Raw genomic sequence first — 21,540 nt, 5'->3', positions numbered from 1 at the left:
GAAAAATGCACAGGGCTTGGCTGAGCTAAGCATCCTTCTGTCTGGACTTTCAGGTAGACTTGGGCCAGCAGGTCCACCCTTAAAATGAGGAGGTCATGCCTGCTCTGGGAAGACCTGGCTTCAGAGCCATCGGCTTCCTGCTCAAGGCTGCACTTAGCCTGTGCAGATATGCTGAGAAAGAGCACTGGTTCTGAGTGTCCCCTAAGTCTCCAGGGGTCTTAGTTTTTCTCACACCTGTCCTCTCATGAATGGGTGACTACATGGTGAGAAGTCTGCCGTTAGCCCTATCACATTCCCGTCTCATCTTCTCAACCTGCCAACGCTTCTGGAATTTTAATAGCTCCCCAGCCTCCTCCAATCCCCGGCCAATCTGATAAGTAGTACGCCATATCGTAGAGGTAGAGGCTGAAATTGCTGATGTGGTCCAGGCAAAACCACCAGGCACCAGTGAACGGATGTCCAGTCGAAAGATAGGTGGGGTTGCTATACTCACTGTAAGGCCATTAACTGAGCCCTGCTCAGTGGCCATTGAGGAAAGACCAGTCATTGCCTTGTGGAATTTTAAGTATTTCATCCACAGCCCAGAGGGAAGCTTAGTGTGTGTCCCCTGAGTCTGGCAACCCTCTAGGGTCTCACCATAAGTCCCTCACTTTATCAGGCCAAGGACAGTGTTCAACGTTATAAACCCCTTCTCTCCAAAGCAACTCTCAGGAGCCATGCTTTGCTCTTTACAGTGTTTCTGACAAACAAGTGATAAGATGAGGGGCTTCAGGAACAGGAAGGAGGAGGAAGCAGTTATCTCGGGGGAGTGGTAGGGTTGCTTCAGTCTGCACACTGCAGCCTCTGTGAAGGTCCCACGAGGAGAATCAGGGTGGTGTCTACTGCCCTGATGGCTCTGGGGAGAGGTAAAAGGGGTGGCCTTCCGCGGACTAGGAAGGACTAAATCATGTCCAAGTCCAAACATTTTTAAAACTTGCCACCAGAAGTTCTGCTTACAAAGCTGGGCATGGTGGCTCTTGACTTTGGTTCCAGCACTTGGAATACAAAGGCAGGTGGATCTCTGTGAGTTCAAGGACAGCCTGGTCTACAAAGCAAACTAGATAGGGCTAGAGAGATGGCTCAGTGGTTAAGAACACATACAGCTCTAGCAGAAGTTCGAGTTCCATTTCTGGGACCCATGCTAAGTTGTCCACAATTGCCTAGAACTCCAGTTCTAAAGGACCTGATACCTCTGACCTCCAAGGACACCTACACTTGTGTGGTACACCTGTTCTTATACAGAGACACACAATTAAAAGAAAATAAATCTTAAAAAAGTAGATGTCTTTTTCTTCATCAATATCAGATATATCCTCTTAAATTAGACCTTATCAATTTCATGTGCTTTGCTTGCATTAAAAAGTGATATATATATATACATATGTGTGTATATGTGTATATACACATACACATATGTGTGTATGTGTATGTATATATATGTGTGTGTGTGTATATATATACACATATATATGTGTATATATATATACATATATATATATATGTATATATACCAGCCTAGAAGTTATTATCCTCCTGCCTCAGCTTCCTCATTGCTAGGATTACAATCATGTGTCACTATACCCAGCTAAGAAAAAAAAAATTAAATCTCACTACAATAAATTTCATCCTTTCTAGGAGTATAATCCATTTAGTTTTGACAAATGTACCCAGCTCTGTAACTACCCAAAACAATTTTAGCAGGAGAAAGGAATCTTTTAAATTTATGCTAATAAGTGGTTTAGCAAATATGAATATTTATCACCTCACCAATTACTCTCCTGACTTATTTTCTTAATTGCTGGTTTTCCAGTCGATTCACTTGGTCGCCCCCCCCCCCCAAGAATAAAACAAGGCAGACCAGGAGATGGCTTGCTTGGTGTCTTTGTGCTCAGCAGCTTTGTGTAGAGTGCAGCTTGCTGTCCCTTTAACAGTGGGAGGTGGGTGACTGTCCCATCCTATGAAGAAGGTAAAGTCTGGAGATTGGATAGCTGTCCAAGGTCAGACAGCTGCTAAGAGGAAGATCTGGGGCTGACATCCAGGTTTCATTGCCACTTCCGTATTTGTATCAGTCCCAACAGCCACACCACAAAAACATGGCATTGTACAATTGGTGTCCTTCCCTAACGGCTTTGCCTTGGGTGTCTCAAAGGGCGTGAGATGGGAGTGAATGCTGGACCCATGCCCTCTGCCTTCCTCTTACAGACAACTGCCACCCCTCAGCTCTGGCCTCTGAGCAAAGCCCCCAAGTACCCTCAAATCTCCTGCAGCCTCCCGTGGGAGTGTAGGCATGGAGACAGGACAGATTGTAGCCAACACCTGCTGCTTAGTGAATTCCCTGGAGGGATAACAATGTTACTTGATGAAAGGGCAGGCTTTAAGCAAAAGATAAGGGATAAGGACTCCAGGAGTAAACACCCACACTGGAGAGACCTTGGACAGGGAAGAGCCCAGCTCCTGTTGGGACAGTAAGGATCCTCCTTTCCTCCTCCTCCCCACCCCACTCTATTTTCTAGCATTCTTTGTTCATCATAAGTAGCTCATTGAGAGGGAGGGCTTACCACCTCTTCATTCCAGAACTCTGTCAGGCCTTCTTGGCCTGTGGAACCATCCATCCACCACACGACTGCTGCTGTCTCCCTCTATACTTTAGTCTTCCCAGCAGCAGCATGGTCCAGCTCTGTGTGGTAAGTCCCAGAAATTTATGTTTCATAGAACATCAGCTCTCCTGGGGAGGGGTGTGTGTGCCGATTACAGACCAATAATCAAGATTATTCCTGATTTGGGGAGGGGGATGACCATACGAAGGAAGTGGTTGGGCTCAGACTCCAGGTCAGGTCCAAATGTCTGCCCTCTCTCCTAATTCCTCCCTGGACCTCACACCTGCTCCTCACAAGAAGCCACCTCGGCTCTTCCACTCACTCCTTACCCCACTCTGCAACAGTGACATTTAGTATTCCTCATGTTTTGAATCTGAACTCAGGACATCAGTGTCTGCAGATAGGAGGCCACTTACTGCCTCCATCTAGGCAGACATCCTGGAGAAAAAGGGTGTCTCCCATAATCCTTAGACTTCTCCAGAAGGCTGACCACACGTGGCCTCTCCGGTGTGCAAGCCAATATTGTGAGGAAAGCACCAGAGGGTGAGGCGAATGACTGGCTGGGTCAGGAGGTAGTCTTCAGTGACTTTTTTTGTCCTATATTTTTGCCAACTTTCTGATGTGTTTTACATAATTCTTCTAATTAAAGTAAGTGTTTTGTGCAGCCCGTTGTCCCTGGAGCTCTGGCATTCTGCCCCACTGACCTGAGGACTTGGCTTGACTCGGGGGAGAATTTGGACTGCTCTTCAGGAAGGAGCCCAGTAGCATTTGGAGCCCAGCAGGCCAGAGGAAGACAAGTGGTTGCCCTGGGGAACTGGGCAGGCCCGGCCAGGTTTCTCTGAGCTCCTAGGAGTGGGTGGGGACTAAGGACTTGGCTACATTTTAGATTTTCCTAGAGCCCGGGTAAGAAAACAGACCTCGTTCTGATCGCAGTGGCACACACCTGCACTCCCAACGCTGATTGGGCTGAGGCCGGAAAGCAAGAGAGTTAAAGTGGCTTTGGCTTTGAAGCGAGACCTGGTTTTAAAACACTGAAACAACTAACATCAACCAGAGCTGGTAGCCAACATCCATCACAGTGCCAACCAGCAGCCACTCCAGGAAGGAAATAAGTCTGGAGTCAAAAACTCCCAAGGACCCTGGGGTTCAAATATTGGATTCAGGCTGAGAACTTCAGAAACAATTTGGAAAGGCTTTTAGTGACCTGGCTTTTTAATGGCCTGGGCTTCCTCTGGCATGCGCATGACATGGGTCCCCATGAGTGGCATGAGTAGGCTTGGCTAGAGCCCCTGAGGAGGCCTGTATCACAAAGCATAGGACCATGGTGAGATGAAGTTGCTTCTCAGGGCTGGTAGTAAGAACTGAGGGCCCCCAAGGGCCCAGAGAATAAAGGCTCCTGTGTCCCTTGGCTTCAAATACTGAAACATTAAAACCCCATTCCTGGGGACTGACTCGGGTGTCTGATGTCATCCTCATCGAGAGCCACTCAGCGCCCAATCTCCAGTTTCTAGGAACATTTCTGTCACTCGTCACTTTCCATCACTTTAAATTTTAATTTTTCTATTATGGAGTCAGACGATAATGATGACAGCACCCTCCCCCCTCATGCTTTATTCATGGAGAGGAGGCATGCGTGTCAGAAGCAGAGAGCCTGCTGGGGCCTGAGCCTTGGATCACACCGTCCTCAACATCATGCCTCAGTTTCCCCATCAGCTCCTCATCCCTGTCCAGGGATCTGGCTCTGCTCGCTGCATGCCTGGAGTCAGTTTCCCACTCCACCCCACCCCACCCCATCCCTCCTTCCAGGCACCTACAACCAACTTCTGGTTATCCCATCAGTTCTGGGTCTCACTGCTCTCACCTGTCACTGATTGTGTCCCTTAGCGCCTCTTAACACTGCACCTGTTTGAGAGCAGGCCAGCTGGGGAGAGCAAGCAGAGGCCTGTGGAAGCAGGCTCCCCGGCACTGGATTGCTTCCTCTTAGATTCGCTGGTGTGATAGAGCCAGGGAAGAGCAGGGAGCCATGGCTGCTGGGTCACACAGCTTTGACAAAGTGGCTCTGAATCTACCTGTAGTTCAGTCCTTAGGTGGGGAATGGGAGCTGTCTCTGTGTCAGCTGTAAGTGAATACCACCTGAAGGGCAACACAGACGCTCAGGAGTGAGGGAACCATGCTGATATCCAGGCAGGTGGGAAGGAAGACTACCAGGTGCAGCATGTGGCACTTATTACTGAGCCCTGCCTTCATGACAGCACTTGTCCCCCTGGATCATATGTACTTGCTCAATCATCTACCTCCCACCTGGGAGCCTCTGAGTGCTCAAAGCTCATCCAGTTTGAACCCACCACCCTGGATACAATACCGAGACATAATATGTGCCGAGGGACTGAAGGGATGCACAAAGTGTGTGGTGAACACATGCTGCTGGCCCTGCTACACTCTAGTAGGTTTCTCTCCATGTCAACTCTGCACAAAGCACTACACAGCTTCCCTCCTGTGCTTCAGCCCACTGGGAGCTGTGGAGTTTTGTTTTCTCTCATCACTGGAAGACTAATCAGATAGAAAGCAAAACTACAACTGGACCAGTTGGTGAGAGACTGCTATATCCTCACTCTATGGCCAACAGTGACAGCAAGGTTCCCAGGAGCAACTGTGAGCCAAGGAAACACCCACATGCATTCTTTCGTCTTTGAAGATGATGTCTTCTAGAAGAGGCAGGTGGACCTGCTGCTGTACATCTTCTAAATGGTTATAAAAGAACCCAGAGCCAGCCCAGCAGCAGAGAAACTCTGGCCCACAAGAACCTGTGCATGCCCTGTCTCCTTACCACTGCCATCCAGGGAAGAGCCTGTCGGAGGACACACTGGGCTGGTTCTCATATCTGTTCAGGTGAGCCCTCCAGGAGATGGGGAGGAGGAGACTGGGAAGAGGAAGCCTCCATGCCCACTGGATTAAACAAAAGTCCCAGGGAAGGCTGCTCAGGTCAAAGCTTGCAGTGATGCCCAGCCCCAGAGAGAACATGGAAGTCCCACACCCTGCTCACTGATCCTTTAATGCAATAAGACTTAGCTTCGTGGAAACTCCTGCTGGGGCCCTTAGGTGAGACCACACCTTAAGCTATCCACCCAACATGGGGCTTTGCAGCTCAGAAAGTCTCCCTCCTGTACAAGAACTAAGTGCACTGCTACCCAGGCCTCCAAGCCCTAGTGGAACTGAGAACTAACTAGAAGGTGACAGACAGGGTAAACGACTTGGTAGAAAAGCTGCAGGAAGCACTGTAAACCAGGTAAAGGTTGCAAGACAGGTGTGGACTCCAGCGGGACTATCCACATGGTCCCTTTCAAGATGCTGGGACATTCAGACCAGCTTCCCTCCAAGTGAAGAGCCCACCAGACTCACATGACCCTTCCACTTCACCCCAGCCCAAGCTCAGGATCCCACCCCCCTCTGCTAAGTGCATGTCGTCCACTAGGCCCCTCCCTCTTGTATGGCTTTACCTCTATCATTTACTCCCCTGCCCATCCACTGACCTCCCGGAGTCTCCTGTATGCCAGCTCCTGCCTGGGCTCTGCAGTCTGAAATGCACGGTCTACTTCGGATCCACAGCAAAGTTACAGCCCAGTGACAGGTTCCATTCTGAATGACTTAAAATAGATGACCACTTTCCCTTTATAGATGAGGAAACTGAGGCAGAAATGAAGGCCAGAGCACGTCTCCCATAATATCATTGCTACCTAATTCCCAGGGGCAAGGTACCACATAACTCAGAAAAATATGCTGAGAGTTTTCAACAGTGCTAGGCTCTAGTGACCCCTTGTATCAAGGCCCCTGGTCAGGCTCCTCAGGTCATGGCTAGTGCTTACCTCATTGTCTAGAGGCTGTTCTGAGTATCCATACTTCACAGACCAGTCTTGAACAAAAGCCAGCCCACAGGTACAATTCAGTCCTGAGGTGCCAAGCCCTGGAACATGAGACAAAAATGGAACTCACCCTACACCTGCCTCTGTTGCTTGGCACTTCTTCTGATGAACTCTGAGGAGTCAGGGGTCTTACAGCAGGGGGCAATGTCACTAAACATCCCAGGTCAAGAGAGACTAGACACCTGAATCCCCAAATCTCCCTCAGCCACATCCCACACCTGGCTGTGACACACTGCCTCTCTGTTCCGACCTCCACCATGAAGATGCCCTGCCTGCTGCAGAAATGATGGGAAACAGATGAGAGGAAGCTGAAACCTGAGGTGTTGGGTAACCAGGAAGTTAGTTCCCCGGGACTGAAAGGAAGAGGTCATTAAGGGGTTCAGATAGGAAAGGGGGCCTGGGCTTCCAGGGCTCTACAAAAGATGGTGTGGGCGGAATGCCAGCATGGTATTTGAGTCCAACCACTCCAGAAGCCTGACTCCATCCTTTTTAGAGATAAGTAGTCCAGGTAGGCGCCTGCACAAGAGAGTTGTTTTTTCCAGGACGCCAAGAAGTACGTTTCAAGGACACACTGGGGGTGGCCTAATGAGGCCAGGCTCTTCCTTTCCCTTTGAATTAAGTAGTCCTTGCCTGGTTGAGCCTGTGCCTCCTTAGAGCTCATTTTGGCTTTCCCTGGTGGAGCTAAACACAACCTATTAATTATTATTTGATTAACAGGCAAATGGTGACACTTTTTAAGGGACAAAGTTCTCCCCACTGTGCTTAGACCGCCATCATGCTCTGCCTGGACTCAGCCTGGGTGCTGAGAGCCCTAGGGAGAGAGGCACATTTTTCTTATCCTCACAAACTTGCTCTTGACCCGGGGGTAAGTGTGCATGAGTGGCTCTCAGTGGGTTCCAGCCATGAAGCAACCAGGAAGCCAGTGCCTCAACTCAGCTACACCAAGTATCTATGTTCCCATCTCAGGGTGGGCAGGCTGCAAGCTCCAAAGGGGACACTGTTGCAGGGTTACTAGCTCCAAAGGGAGACATTGTTGCTGGGCTGGGAAACACCTCCTGGAACTTTCATATATTCTGTAGATACCTTGAGATCAAGGAAAATCAGAGATTTCCTCAATGGCTGTTAAGCCCTAAAAATTGGAACCCCAAGACCAATAGCTTCTAGAGGACTTGTCTTGGAAATCAGGCCACACATACCCTGACTTTACCCAGCAGACCTAAATGGCCCACTTCTTCTACAGAGCGGGAGGGAGGTGCCTCTGGCTACAGGAGCAGCCATCAAAATAGTATTTTTAGTCTGTATAGGCCCAGCAGTGTGACCTGCACTAGCAGGTGATGTTGTGCCTGTTGGGACTTGGTGCTAGTTTGGGTCCAGCCTGGCACATCAGAGTCTAGGGGCTTTCCCAGACCAGGGACAAGCCACCAGCTGCTGCCAGCTTGAGAGATGTGCTTTTGGGAGAACCACATAATTACGGCCTCCCCCTGCTGTCTCCCGCTCCTCACTCGGTTTAGCTGTTGGCTGAGAAAGCAAAGCCAGTTGCGGGGATGACTTCCAACAGATATAATCAAATAATCTATTCCTGGATTCTGCAAGTACTGAAATGTCGGTAATTCAATTCCTGAAATGTCATTTCGGAGCTGCGGGTGCAGGGAACACAACAGCTCAGTAAACATGCTTCTGTCAGGGGGCCCCATGCACACACACTGACCTTCAGCCCCTGCCTATGCTACACAAGACACTATGAATGGATGGCCAAGGCCAAGAGGTCTACAGGACCCTTGGCACAGGATCGAGACTTCAAGGAGGGTGGCTAAATATTGGCCACAGCTTAGGAGGTGTGCCAAAGAAGAATTCGAGCCAACTTCCCCAGGTTCCAGGAAAGGAACACGGCATGCCGTGGGGGCCTAGGTCTCCCAAGGGGGGCATAGATAAGTGTCAAAGCTCGGCTTATTGGACGGCTGGTCTGCAATGATAACTCCTCTGCTTTCACCAGCCCCTCCTTCCCCACAGGGCTCACTGTGATATCAGTTCCAAGGTTTTCAGTGAGAACCAGTCGGGACACTGGGAGGCTCAAGGACTTGTCCAGAACTTATGACAATTTTGACCAGAAAGTCTAACATCTACATCTAAATATGCATGTGAGCTTGTGGTGGTTATTAATATTTTACTCTTCAGGTTCCTTTTGGATATTTATGAGTCTTTCCGCAATAAGAATATTTAAATTTTAGTTTAAAAATGCTAATAAAATGCTTTTTGCAGAACCCCACATCAGTGGCTCACATCCTATAATAATTCTATATCTAACCATCAGGAGGTCAGTGCGCTCACACAGTTATCCTCAGATGATAGCACACCACAAAAGCAATTAGAACTCTCCTTCAGAAATGCCTCCTTACCATGCCTCAGGGGTACCATTCAATCCTTCTCTTGGGTTCCTTTGCCATGTCAATTACTATGTGGCTCCCATACCCTCTCTTAGCACCACCAAACATCCTTATCCCACTGCACTGAGGCACTCAGTACCAACCTAGGAGCTGGTTGCTCCCAAGGCAGGAAACCTCTCGGCCCATGTAGATAAAGTCAAGGGTGCCTTGACTTTGGATCAGGCACCTCAATTATGAGAATTTTTTTTTCTCCTCTAAGACAGACATAGAAGAAAATCCCATCAACCTGGGTGGTGAAGAAGCAAAAAGTCAGGGCATCATGTGGTACAGGAAGCCTGGGGGTGTAGGAGCCCAGAGCTATGGAGACATGGGGATAGGATGCCCAGGGCTCTTGGAATCTACAGATGTAGGCACTTGGGGTCAGGATACCCAGGGTTGTCAGGGCATGAGGTGCAGGATACCTAGGGCTCTGGGCATAAGGCTGTTAGGAGGCCTGGGACGGAGGACACCTGGAGCTTTCAGGGCATGGAATTGTGGGAATCTAAGGGCTGTGGGTAACATGGGCAGGGCCAGGATGTTCATGGCTATAAATGCTAAGTGATGTTGGGACACCTGGTGCCAGGTGCTTAGGACTGTGGGATCCTGGACACTAGGGGCTCTAGGTACCAGCAGGCTATGGACACCAAGGAGTAGGATGCTATAGGCTATTCAGACATCAAGTTATCTAGGGCCTGGGACAACTGGGCTGTTGAGGCACGGGACTAGGGGAGCCCAGAACTATGTGTACCCTGGATTCAGGATGTTTGGGGTCTGTGAGAGCCCAGAGCTATGGGCACCCTGGATGCCTGGGACTATAGATGCCCAGGGCTTCTGAGATACAGGGTGCTCAGAACTGTGAGATCCTGGAACAGTGGACTCCCAGGATACAGTATAGCCAGGGTTGTTGGAGCACGGCGTACAGAGCACCTGAACTTGTTTCTATGGTTTTGAGAGTAAGCAGTGAGCTTCTGGGGCCGGAAGGGGCAAAAGACAAATGATGGGCTGTGGGGGAGAAACAGTCAGATCACAAAGGGCCAGGCATGGTAAGATCGGGTGGAGACCATTGGGGATGGCTATTGGTGAGCCAGGGCTTAGGAAAGCAGACCTTAGAGCTATTGTGAGACTTGTTCTAGAACCAGGCAATGGTGCCTCTGTCACATGATGTCTATCCTGGTCTACATACAAGTCTAGCCTGAGCTTGGTGAGATGCTCTCAGGATACAGAACACATCCAGCAAGTGAAGACATACACAGAGACAGTGAGGGGGAAAAAATGAATTTAGAATATAGAGATCTTCAACTGGCCGACGGACCAACCGTACACCAGCTATGAGCCATGCTCTTGAGCCTTGCTCATGGATCGAGTCTCAGTCCAGGGTGGTGAGTCTAAGTGAGGACGGTGGGTTAACTACTGTTAGGACCTAGGTTTGTCAGCAGCTAAGGGCAGACGGCAAGCACTGTGGCTGGAGGAAGACAGCCATCCCCAGCAGACAGTAAAGGGTCAACCACTCTGGATTCAGCCTTCAGAAAGAGCCCATGAGGAAGACTTACCTATCCTTACAAGGCCTTCACCTGGCTCCATCCCAGCCTCCCACGAGACTCTGCTGCCTGTCCCTTGCCTGGACTCTGCCAAGCCTATCACTGCAAGCCCACCCCACCCCAGACTGAGATGACCAGGAGCCCTACTGTCTGAGGATCCCAAACCAGAACCAGACTCCTGGAGACCTCAATCTTCCCTGTGTAGACAAGCTGGCTGACTGAGTTCCAGAACTGAGCGTGGCAGGGCAGACACGAAAAGCTAACACACAAATAAATCCCTGGGTCTTTTTCAAGATGTGTTCAGAAGAATTGGGACATATAGTAGGCAGGAGTGGGAGGGGGGGAGAGATTGAGGGGACAGGGCTTGGTCTCTCTCAGAGAAGAAATCAGTGTGATAGGTGAGGTGGCATCCATCAAGGGGAGGATTTTTCACAGTGAAAAGGAATCTCATCAGCAATCAATCTCATCTGGCATTTTCCCGGAGTTTACCCATCAGCTTCCTAAATGAGCCCACAAACCTCCAGGAGGGCAGGAGGGTGTTGCCCTAACCCCTGTATACAGAGTCTCAAGGTAATCCATCATACTCAGGGAGTTACCTTGGTATGGGACAAGCCTGGGAGCCCCAGGCCCAGCTCCCACATCAGCTGAGATACATCCCAACCAGGTTACAGTTCTTGGTCTCTGTGTCCCCCTCATCTTGGGTGCTGGGAGCCTGTGCCCAGGAAGGGTAGGAGGATCCATCTCTGGACTGGCTTGAAGCTCTAATGCCATCTTCTTCCTAACCAAACACATCAGTTCCCCAGAGGCCTCGCCCTGTGGTCCTGGCCTGGCATCCTCCCAGCAAACTTTCCCACATCCTGGCACTCTGAATCACCCTGCCCTGCCCTGCCCATCACTCCACAAAGCCCAGGATAGGCACTACTCACCCAGCACACACAGGGAGCCAGCCTCAAGGCACTATATATGTTCTGTACACTCTAGGTGACCCCTACAGCCAGCAAACAGGAAAGGGCGACACCCTGTTTAACGGACAAGAGGATCAAGGTCCAGCTGTAGGAAACAATTCACTCGGCAAATTCGCTCAGCCTTGAGGGGCAGTGAGGAGAGTAAACAAACCCTTTGACCTTGCCAAGGATGTCCAAGCTGCAGCTGACCTCAGGGCTGACCTGAGTTCCTTTCAAATGAAGATCCTTAGGGATGGAGAGATGGCTCAGTGGTTGAGAATGGGTGCTGTTCTTCAAGAGAACCCAAGTTCGTTCCTAGTATCCACGTTGGGGAGCTCACAATTGTGTGTAAAGTCCAGCTTCAGGGGATCTGATACTCTCTTCTGGCCCATGGGGTTACTATACTAATGTGCACACACCCCTCCCCCATAGATACATAATTAAAAATAATAACAAAACAATTCTTTTGTTCTTTTTTTGAGACAGGGTTGCTCTGTGTAGCCCTGGCTTTCCTGGAACTCACTTTGTAGACCAGGCTGGCTTCTAGAATCCTGGGATTAAAGTCAGCTAAAATGCAGTATTTTTTGAAATGAAGATTCTAGCTCAACTCAGGAGGACACTTCATAGGTAGATCTGGGAGGGGGGACTTTGTACCCAGCTCCCCAGTGTCTGTATCCCCGCTGCACCCAGTGTTCTCTGCACAGGAAAGTCATGTTTAGAAGGCATAGGTGGGCAAAGCGTTAAGACAGTTCCTGAGGAGCCCATTCTAGAAGCTTCTAAGCAGGGCTATTGGAACCCCAAAGTTATCAGGGCAGCTGATGTAGGGCTGCTTAGACGGTAACCCCAAGACTCCTACCCATCCATCTATCTATAGATCTCTCCAAGTCATAACTACTTTCTTTGCCATGATGTCACATGACCACAGAGGGGTCCACACCTCCGACACTTTCAATATTACAATTGGAAAAGTAAGAAGCCCAACCCACCAACGCACACTTCAGAAACACTGTGTGTTAGAATAAGGATGGGTGGGAGGGGGCCTGCAAACACACACACACACACACACACACACACACACAGCTGGGGGGGAGGTCTGTGTGACTCTCTTTAGGCCTTAGACTTTCCCCATCACGCACATGGCCCTGAAACTCTTCCCTGCTCAGGAGCCTTTCAACTCATATCCTCATACAGACCACTGTATGCCCAACTGAAGGCTCAAAAGACCTTACCCTTCAGTACTTCTGGTCAACAGAGGTCTGGCAGGCAGTGGCTTCAGAGTCTGGACTGGGAAGGGAGCCAGAAGCCCCTCTGTAAACAAACCATTATGCACAGATAACACCTGCTAAACCCTGCTGACAAGGGCAGGGACTGGTGGTTTTACCAGTGGCCGAAGTTCAGGGCAGAACACAAAGCAGGCTCTGGGAATCCTCCCTGCCAACTTTTTTTAAGGCCATTAGGACCACAGAGGAACTTCTGGGAAAAGGTCAGGAGTGTTTCTCAGTGGGTAGCATGCTCGTGGCTACATCTCCCATGAACCACTAACACATAAACCAGGTGTGCTGATACATGCCTATACTCCTGGCACTTGAGAGATAGAGGGAGGTGGATCAGAAAAGTTCAAGGCTAGTCTTAGCTACATAGAGAATTCAAAGCCAGCCTGGGCTCCATGAGACTCTGTCAAGAAACAAACAAAACAAAACAAAAGGTGGTGAAGGAAAGGAGGAGTGAGTGGGTGGGTTCCACTCCTTGGTGGCTTTCTCACTAGGTGGTAGACTCCAAGTGAAAGCCAGTTGGTTTCCATGTTAGACCCATCATCTCCTGACCAGCCTCTGTACAGTTACTAACCAAGGTCTCCCTATGAGCTGGCTACCCCTTAAGAGCCTATGGAAAGCCCTGAGCCACCATATTGTGTCAAGTGTGCCATGCCCTTGGGTAGTCGTCCCCCCTCCATCCGCCCCACAGTCATCCTTCTGGTCCTGAGTAGTAGTCTAAAGTGGAGGCCATCAAGCTGACAGGCTGGAAGGCTCCACAGTGGCAAGATACACATCTGCCGGAGGCATGCCGCTGCAATGGAGAACCTACCAACAACAGGCAAAGCCTGGCATCCTTGAGGTGTCTGATGCCCTTGACTGCTGGCGAGCAAGCCAAGGGCAGCAAAGACTGTCTACAGAGAGATGGGAGAAAGCAGGCAGAGAGAGCCCTTCAGCCAGGCACCTAAAGACACTTTCTCTGGGACAAAACCAGAGCCTTTCACCTTCTCAGTCTCTGTGGACCCCACCAAGTAGTGTCAGACATGAATCCAGAGGGCCCTGACGCCTCCATCCACTTCCCAAGCACCTGCACACAGCTGCCCACCACGAACACACCAAGGATAGTCTGCGTCATTGTCAGTTTATCCCGTTCTCCGTTAAGAAGCAGGGCTGTCTCAGCACCCTACTGTGCACCCACCCTTTGCTGGCCAAGGTGAGGCCAGAGGCATTCACCAATGGCAGCAATGGCAGTTTGAGCTAGAAACGGGGCCTTGCACACTCTCCTCATTTCCAGCATCTATATAGGAGAAAGGCCCCTTTCCGGAGGTGCTACACCACAAAGTACACCAGGTGGGCATGCAAGATGGGCACACAAGGTGGGCCAAGTGTATACTTGAAAGGGACTTCCAGGCAGGGTGAAGCTTTAGCACCTACCAGAGTCAATCCAGGAGCAGGGGTCCAGGTCACAGCCAGGGTCCTGAATGGGTGAACAGCCTTGCCCTATGCCTCTCTATCCCTTCCTGCTGTTCCTTCATAATCTCTCTCTCCTGCCAAGACATACCTTTTTCTGCACAGAGAAGGCTGTTGTTTCATAGGAAGATAGTCTTATTGTTGGGGATGCGGGGAACAAGATAAGGAAGGGGAGAGAGAATACTATCTCTTGATTTTCTTTTCTCTAAACAGCAGGTAGAGAAAACAAATGGGAGTAAATAACATTGTTCTGCAGATACCTCAGAGGGAGTGAGGAGGAAGTGGGGCGGGAGGTGGGGGGTGGGGGGATGTGGGGTGGGTATGGAGGAAGCAGTGATGTTTAAAAGAACACTGGCTTCTTGTGGGTCGATGCAGAGTGATCTAATAAAGATACGGAGGCTTCTATGCTCTTTTAGCATGCTTTAAAAGGCACGTTGTCACAGATGTGAGCCAGAGAGGATCCCAGGGTGCCGGACCTCAGGGCTTCTTCCCTTTGGCATCCTCTCTGGGCTGCTCAGTGGTATCTGCCACAGCCTCCTGGCCATGTGACACACAGGCCACATGTCACACAGCTCCCAAGGCAGAAAAGGGTGCAAGATAAGGAAACACTGGGAAATAGGTACATGAGGAAGAACAAAACCAGGAGCTTGGGAACTTGGCCAGGTGGCTGTCACCTGCAGATTCTGGCCTAGTTTGGTCTCCCTCCTCATTCCACCTTGAATACTAGGATGTTACTCCTGGACTGGGCAGCATAGGCTCTTCTCCGCTGCCATGATTCATTGAGACAGGTGCTCCAGCTGGCTTCGAACAATCCTCCTGCCTCAGCCTCCGACATAGCTGGAGTGTATCCCACTCCTGGAGGCCACCCCTGTTTTAATTCTTCTTTTAAGACATTCAGTCAGGCTTTGGGGAATGGTGGCCTAGGAGAGAGGGTGTAAGTTTTAACACTGTCAGTTGGGGTGAAGTTTGCAAGGTAAGGTGTGGGAAATCCCAGGATAAGAGTGCGATTAGAGGTGAGTGGATGGGCCTTGACCCCTTATGGGGAAGTGCTTCTTAGTACTCAACCAATGCTGAGGGATGCTATTTCCAGTCTCTAGACTGGTGGGGTCGGGGTGGGGAGACAAGAGTGCCCTGATGAAACCAAGCAGGTGCATATCCCGCTTTCAGACTTGGATGGATATTTCCTACTTCGGGGCCTTGGGGTCGTCCTTAGTAGTAAGTTAGGGGAGCCACGCCTTATAGAGGAACTGCAGGACAGAGATCAGTGTGCGTGACACCCCACTGGTGCCCAGCTCACAGTGGTCCTCCTAGACACTTGTGCTTTATTATTTTAGCCCATTCTGGCCTCAGCCAAGTTTTTTTCTTACTGAGGCCTCAGCTAGCCTTCAAGACTTATTTCACAGCCACTGCCCCTGGTCCTTTAAGCACAAGGACTTTTTCTGTGGGCCCTTCCCATATAGGGTTGGCTTCCTTGCAGGCTAATACTTCTGTGCTAGACTCAAGAGCCCTATACATGGATCCTGTCTCCTCTTCTGGGGAAGTGTGAGGTTTAGTAGTTCAGCAAGTTGTTAGGGACCTTGCTGGGCATCACTTTATCAAACAAGAAAGACACACCTGTCTCATAGGGCTGTTACTGAAATCTAAAGAACAAATGAGTGGGTGAGTGAATGAATGAATGAGTCTGGTAGATAGTAGTGAGCATTTCCTAGGTGCTGGTGACTAATTAGCTTTGAGCCCATTGCCAGCTGGATGACACATTTAGGTCATGCCTATATAGTTGAAGAGCAATGTGCATTTCTTCCACAGAGGAAGGACAGTTAGAAGAGAAGGAGTCGGGAGGCAGAGACAGGCGGATTTCTGAGTTCGAGGCCAGCCTGGTCTACAGAGTGAGTTCCAGGACAGCCAGTGCTACACAGAGAAACCCTGTCTCAAAAAACCAAAAAAGGAAGGAGTCAAGATGTTAACAAGCTCTGCCAGAGAGCAGAAACCAGGCTCAGAGTCTCACAGCAGGAAGATCGGCAGAGCTGCAGATGGCCTGAGGTATTTTAGTACTGGATGGCCCCAACGGACTCTGTGCCTAAGCAAGTGCATTGCTCTGGTTATAGCTGGTTAAGGAAAGGCTCATGCAGTCCCCGATAGGAGAGCAGGAAAGGCTCATGCAGTCCCTGATAGGAGAGCAGGGGCTAGGGGCTGGGAAAGATTAAAAAAACAAAAACAAAAACAAAAAACAACTCAGACACTCAGGATGCCTACACAGACCAAAACTGCTTCTCAGGGGCAGAGGAAGGCTAAGTACTCACTTCAGGAGTGGGGGCTGCTGCTACTGCCCCTGCAGCTGGCACTGTCCTCCTCCCCCTCCCCCTTCCTCCCTTTCTTCCCCTCCCCTTCTTTTTCCTCCCTCCCCACCTCCTTCTCTTCTCCCATCCTCCTCCCCTCTCTTCCTCCCCCTCCTCTCCCTCCTTCTTCAGTGTCTCTCCCACACCTCCTCCTATCTGTCCCTGGCTCACTCTCCCACACACTCGGAGAGTGGAGGAGCAGGGCGGAACAGGCTCTGATCTATGGCCTCACAGTCCAGTCCTGCCCAGAATATCTGCAGACCAGCTCTCTCTCACCAGCTAGGAGTAAGTTTTCCCTAAAGGCCCACAAATCAATACCATCCCACTCTCTGTGCGGTCTAAGGGTAAATGAATGTGTCATGACTCATGGCAAGGGCACACATTCTCCAAGAGGGGCCCAGTACCACTGCTGTAACACCTTAGCCAGGGGCTCTCATCCCCAAAGAACAAGGAAGACTGGTTTCCAAGACTCTCCTGGGGATGCCTTGTGGGGCCTTAAGAGTCCACACTTCCGAGTTTGTTCCGGCCCTGTAAGCTAACATAGTTCTGTTTCTTTTAATTGTATTTTGGCTCTCACTCAAACTCTAGGAAATTGTTGAGCAGCAGGGCGGGGATGGGGGACAACCTCGCTGATGAAGCACCCACTGGGCATGCCTGGAGACCATTTTTGATTTAGGAAACATGGCTGTCTCTGTGGAGTTAGGTGCAAGCCAGCCACGCAGCCTCAGAGAGTCCTTGGCATCTGAAGCATGTCACGGAAGGCTCGCGCTCACATAACTCACAGAAACACTTGTGGGCTCTCTGGCCACAAAATGGGCAGGACAGAAGTCCTTCCCATTTGAGAGATGAGAGGGTGGGTGTAGAAGACAGAGGCGGCCCTTCCAAAGTCCATTAGGACAGTAGGGCTGAAAATGTGTCAATGTGTTGTCAGTGTCACCCCTGAGGTAGGAGCTGGGATGAGGACTGTCCACATCTTAACCTAGCCCAAAGCTCAACCCGCTTTCTCAGAGAGTCAGCATACCCTTTCAAAGTTTGCTTTCTTGTTGACCAGTGCAGATCAAAAAAAAATCACTAAAGGATCCAACCCATCCCACAGATGAGGAACAGAAGTCACTCTTAAAGAGCGCCCTAGCTAGCCAGAAGGACAGCAGATTATTTTTGTTTTGCTCTAATATACAGAAGGCTGCAATGATTGACATCTGGACCACGGCAATCCTGAGACTCCAGAGGCCCCTCCTCCTGGGGAGGCATCACACTCTGAGCTCCCATCCTTCAGTTCCTACCCTGGGCTGTTTTCTGCAGTTTCTCCCGCCCATCTGAGGCTCAGATAACAAAGGATGAACTTCTGGGATGACCGAGGAAGCCTGGATCTTGCCCCAGCTTGCAAAGCCTCTGGTGTGTGACAGATAATGGAGACACAGTCACCTGGTTCTGGGACAGTTAGTTAGTTCATCTCTAGACAGAAGCACCAGTGGGAAATCAGCCTGTGAGGAAAACTAAAGAGATCTAACACTGCAGTGCAAACATTGTAGTGATATGTGGGTAGGGTGCAAGGTGCCTTCTGAGTGGATTCCTCAAGACTAGGAGGGAAGAAAGAAGGGAAGACAGGCTGAGGGGAGGACACTGAGGGAAAGCTCTTCCCACTGAAATGGGAGCTGGGGAAGGAGAAACACAAGCAGAGCTCCTGTGTTAAGTCCTTGGCATTTTAAAATAACAGCCTGTGTTCGTCAACCCTTACTGTCATCCAGCGTCTGGAACTGCCTAGGGGACAAAGTCCTGGGTGAGTGTCTATGAGGGCACTTCCAGAGAGGTTTACTGAGGAAGGAAGGCCCACCCTGAATGTGGGCTGCACCATCCCATGATCTACATCAGTGGTTCTCATTCGCCCAAATGCTACGACCCTTTAATACAGTTCCTCATGGTGTAGTGACCTCCAACCGGACAATTCTTTTCGTTGTTACTGTTATGAATCCTAATGTGAATATCTATGTATTCCTGATGGTCTTGGGTGTCCCCTGTGAAAGAGGTGTTTGATCCTCCCAGACTGAGAACTGCTGACCTAAATGGAGCCCCAGAGTGAATGGAAAGATGAATAGGGGCCGAGTAGCAGTATGCATCTCCATGCTTCCTGACGGTGGATGTAACATGAACGGTTGCCTCCCGCTTCCCAACAGCTATGGGACTGGGTCCCCTCAATCTGTGAGCCAGAAAAAAAAAAAAACCCTTCCTTCTAGGAACTCCTCTTGTCAGGTGTCTTGTCACAGCAAGGTGTGACTAACATACACCTCCACTGAGGACTAACAGGCTCAGCGCACGCTTCACACGTCCAAAGTATGGAACCCAGTTGTTTCAGAGGTACCTGTGATCATGTGTGGTCATCACCACAATCCACTTTAGAACATGTTTGTCTCCCTCCTAAGAAATGTCATACATGGGCCAGAGAGATGCCTTGATGATGAAGGTGCTCGCCATAGCAAGCTTGAAACCTGAGTTCAGTCCCACCAAGACTTACATGGTGAAGAGAGAAAACCAACTTTCATTAGTTGTTCTGACCTCCGTATGTATGACAACAGTATGCTTAACACACACACACACACACACACACACACACACACACACGAAATGAAATCTTACTACCATTTTCTCCTGACCACCATCCCAGGCAACCATGCATGTTCACACTCTCTCTGCCGGGAGTTCCTTGCTCTGAAGATTTCACGGAAGTGGGATGACACAGCCTGCCATCTCCTGGGAATGCTTCCTTCTCTTAGCATCTCTTTTAGCAATGCACAAGGGTTCCGTTGTTCCCACATCCACTCCTGTACTGCATCTGCCTGACGTTCTCAGGGTCTTGGTGGCTATGGCGGGGCCCTTTATGGTGGTCTTGGATTACATGGCTCTCAGGACAGGTGATTCCTGGATTCAGGATTGGGCAGTCATGGTGCTCACAGTCCCTGCATGAATTCTTTAAGAAAGAACATTGTCAACTTGATGGGTTCTAGAATCAGCTAGTAAACAAACTTCTAGGCATGCCTGTGAGGGAATTTCTCGGTTGGGTTAGCTAGGGTGGGAAGACCCACCCTAACTGTGGGGAAAGCCATTCCATTGGCTAGGATTTTGGATTGAATAAAAGGGAGAGAGGGAGCTGAGCACCAGGATTGCCCCACCCCTTCCTGACTGTGGTAGCAATGTGACCAGACACCATCCTTTCTTCTTTTCTCCTTTTGTAAACACCTTGTCAGTGCAATGAGAAAAGAACCAACAAAAGTACCTTGCCCGATGTCTTCTGTGAGTCTTTTGCCACTGCGTTGTAAGAGCTCTTTGCGCATTCCAGATGCATGCAGGTTTACAATGTATGCGCCTTGCACTCTGGCTCTTCTCTTCTCCGCCAGTGTCCTTTGAAGGGCAACTGTGTTATCTTTCGATGTTTGTTCTTTCTGAGTCAGTATCTAAGAAGTGATGACCCTAATTCAAGGTCAAGACTTTGCTCATTTAGCTCCTAGGAGTGTTCTAGTTTAAGCTACTATATGTAGGTTTTTGGTATATTTTGAGTTCTTTTATACAGCATGAAATGGGAGTCCAACCTTATTCTTTTTTTTTTTTTTATGCAAACTTTGAACTTCTGATTCTCCTGCCTCTACCTCCCAAGTGCTGGGATTATAGGGATACACTATCAAGACCGGTCATAAGAGGCGAGGTTTAGATTCCAGAGCCTTGTATATGCTAGGCAAGCACTCTACCAACTAAGCTATATCCCAAAGCCCTGTTTCTCTTTTTTGAAGGATGGAGGTCAGACACTGTAGGCCAGGCTGGCCTAGAACTCATAGCAATCCTCCTGTCTCAGCCTCCTGAGCAGCAGCAGAATTCTAGACATGAGTCACCATGCCTGGCTTGTTATTACTTTTTTAGCAGTGGAAAACCATGATAAAATTTCTTTTTTAAGATTTGCATTCCATTCTGACATAGTAATAATGGGAAGAAATTCAGAAACATCCACTGCCATGGTCAGCTGCGTCATAGGAGCCAAGAAAATTCCTGGGCACAGAAAGAGCAAAATGCATAGGAAAGACGCACACAGAGCAGCATCAGAGAGCGACCGGGCACCCAGGGTGTAGCTGCTGGCATCAGAGTATATCAGTGATAAAACAGAGTCTTTCATTTGCCTGAAATTTGGATAGGCCCTTCATGTACCTCTGTGGCCCAGCTGCTGGGAACTTCACAGTGACCTTTTGGCAAAGAAGCCGGGCTACTAGACCAAACAGGCGTGAGCCACATCACGCCACACACATCCGGATTTCCTGGGAGGCAGCCAAAATCTAGATTACTTTAAAAAGAAACCCAATGTTGCTGCTTAGAGTGCACAAAGTTGCTGGATACCGTAAGTCTGCCTCGCTGGCTTTTAATCCCGAGCCTTCCCCTTTCTAACTCCCTGGCACCAGCTAGACTCACAGCAGACATCTCAGAACTGGATCAAAGCAGGGAGGAACGCACGCTTGGGTAACTGGTCAGGACACCCCTAAGCTGGACTCTCAGGTGGTACTGACCCTGACCCTCCTTCCCCATCCCCATGACTTATACTTTTAATGTCTGAAGCAGACTGCTACGCTGAGCCTTGTGTGAATCGATCTAGAGGCATCGACAAGGAACGTAGAGACCAGATATTAAGCTGATGTGACAGTGTCCTCTGCCTAGTGGTGTCCAATGCCACAGAGGAGGCCTGGGGGTGGGGGTCAGTTCCTAGACCACCCCCTGTCCCCAGGGCAGAATAAGAAGCCAGATGACGTGGAGGAGACAGAGATGCATTTTTACTTGAGAAGATAGAGGCTAGCAGAAATTTCCAGAAAGTCTGGGGGGAGCCTGAAAGCAGAGTAGGTATTCACTGGGGATGACAATCCCCCACTCTTCCAAATCAGGTGCTAGAAACCCAGGGTGATGGGAGGCACTTCAAAAGAAGGGTTAGTAGATCAGTGGACATTGAGGCTTTGTCATTTTGGTTGTGAGACCAGCCTTTAACTGCATAGCC

General features: G+C 49.7%; 1 protein-coding gene across 2 annotated transcripts in view; it reads right to left on the bottom strand.

Moving 5' to 3' along the window:
• Positions 1 to 21,540, bottom strand: part of Hpcal1 (hippocalcin like 1) — a 104,957-nt gene that overhangs the window by 45,099 nt on the left and 38,318 nt on the right. The gene's annotated exons all lie outside the window — the stretch shown is intronic.

Source organism: Mastomys coucha, unplaced genomic scaffold (genome assembly GCF_008632895.1).
Source record: "Mastomys coucha isolate ucsf_1 unplaced genomic scaffold, UCSF_Mcou_1 pScaffold6, whole genome shotgun sequence".
In the NCBI taxonomy this organism is placed as follows: domain Eukaryota; kingdom Metazoa; phylum Chordata; class Mammalia; order Rodentia; family Muridae; genus Mastomys; species Mastomys coucha.
Note: the sequence above shows the minus strand (reverse complement) of the source record. Positions and strands in the feature narration are given on the sequence as shown.